This window comes from Silene latifolia, chromosome 2 (genome assembly GCF_048544455.1).
Source record: "Silene latifolia isolate original U9 population chromosome 2, ASM4854445v1, whole genome shotgun sequence".
In the NCBI taxonomy this organism is placed as follows: domain Eukaryota; kingdom Viridiplantae; phylum Streptophyta; class Magnoliopsida; order Caryophyllales; family Caryophyllaceae; genus Silene; species Silene latifolia.
In genome coordinates, this window is record NC_133527.1 from 75,725,153 (window position 1) to 75,726,989 (window position 1,837).

The following is a 1,837-nucleotide window of genomic DNA, read 5'->3' on the forward strand; positions in this document are numbered from 1 at the left end:
CATATCCCTAATGGTGTCTTCGTCTATCTATCGGCCATTTGGAGTGTGATATTGGTGCATTTAAGCTCTCCCATCCCCAACCTTTTACTCACCGAGTATGGCATAACACTCACACTAGCCCCTAGATCACATAAGGCTTTGTTGATCGTGGTGTCGCCAATGGTACACGGTATTGAGAAGCTTCCCGGATCCTTGAGTTTTGGAGGTGAACTCCCTTGAAGTATTGCACTACTCACTTTAGTGAAGGCGATAGTCTCAAGCTTCCGGATCGACTTCTTCTTTGTGAGGATATCTTTCATGTATTTGGCATAGGCCGGCACGTGATTGATTAATTCCGTGAAAGGAATTGAGACTTCCAAATTCTTCACAATTTCCATAAATTTTCCAAGTTGGTCATCAAATTTGGGCTTGGCTTGACGACTTGGAAAAGGAAGTCTAATCACAATGGGCTCCTTCTCCTTGACCTTGTCTTCATTTTTCTTTGAAATTTCTTCTTTTGATGATTCTCCATCTTTGGAGTTTTGCACAATTTCTTCCTTATCACTAGCTTCCACAACTTCATCCTCAACTTTCTTCTTCGGTGCTTCATACCTTGTACCACTTCTCAAGTGAATGGCACTAACCGTTTCATGTCTTCGGGGATTACTTTGAGGTGGTAATTGCCCCTTTTGTCTTTGTGAGCTTCAAGATTCTAGTTGAGTCAATTGGGTTTCCAACATTTTGGTGTGAGCTAGAATGTTGTTGATGGTGGTTTCCTTTGCTTGACTATCTTTTTGCATTTGAGTGAAAAATTCTTGTTGATTCTTTTGCATTTGGAGGACCGCTTTTTGAACATCAAAATCTTGGTCATTTTGTTGATTGTATGGATTTTGATTTTGGTAACCTTGGTTTTGGTTGTAAAAGGGTCTTTGATTTTGGTTTCACATGGGAGGTGGGGTGTATGTTGTTTGAGGGTTTTGAACATTTTGGCTTTTGTATGAGAGATTTGGATGGAATTTGGTGTTTTCATTATAATAGTTGGAATAAGGGGCACCACTCTTGTATGCTTGGAAAGCATTCACTTGTTTATTTGTTCCCCTACATTCACTTTGGTCATGTCCCAAAGTTCCACAATTCTCACATATCCCACTTGGGATTGATGAAGATGCCGTCATGGTATTAACATGATTCTTTGGTGATTTTGAGGCTTCTTTAAGTCTAGCCATAGCTTTTTCAAACTTCAAATTAATGGTATCAATGTGAGAACTAAGTTGAGCACCCAATTGGGTAACGGAGTCCACTTCATGCTTTCCTCCTCTAGTAGCCTTGCGAGGTCTACTATATTGTGAGTTATGGACCGCCATTTTCTCAATTTTGTTCCAAGTTTGATTGTCATCAACTTCGGTGAACATTCCATTTGATCCCATGTTGAGAATGTTTCTTGAATCTTCATATAGACCGTTCCAAAATTGTTGTACCAAGAACCACTCGCTAAGTCCATGGTGAGGACATGAGCGACAAATTCCTTTGAACCGCTCCCAAGCTTCATACAAAGATTCTTCATCCCTTTGTTTAAAACCCGTAATTTGAGCTCTTATCATGTTAGTCTTTTCCGGTGGGTATAATTTTTTGTAGAAAGCTAGAGCCAACTTCTTCCAAGAATCAATTCCAAGAGTGTCCTTATCAAGGCCCTTCAACCATTGTTTCGCGGTGCCAATTAGAGAAAAAGGAAATAAGACCCATCGAATTTGGTCTTGAGTTACACAGGTTTGAGAAATCGTATCACAATAGTCACAAAAGGTCTCCATATGAGAGTGAGGGTCTTCACTAGGCATCCCCCCAAATTGGCTCCTTTCGA

General features: G+C 40.3%; 1 non-coding gene across 1 annotated transcript; it reads left to right on the plus strand.

Annotated features, from left to right (window-relative positions):
- Positions 1-1,473: 1,473 nt before the first annotated feature.
- Positions 1,474-1,580, plus strand: LOC141644609 (small nucleolar RNA R71). The gene has a single exon (XR_012544221.1). It is a non-coding gene; the product is annotated as a small nucleolar RNA R71 (small nucleolar RNA).
- Positions 1,581-1,837: the final 257 nt, after the last annotated feature.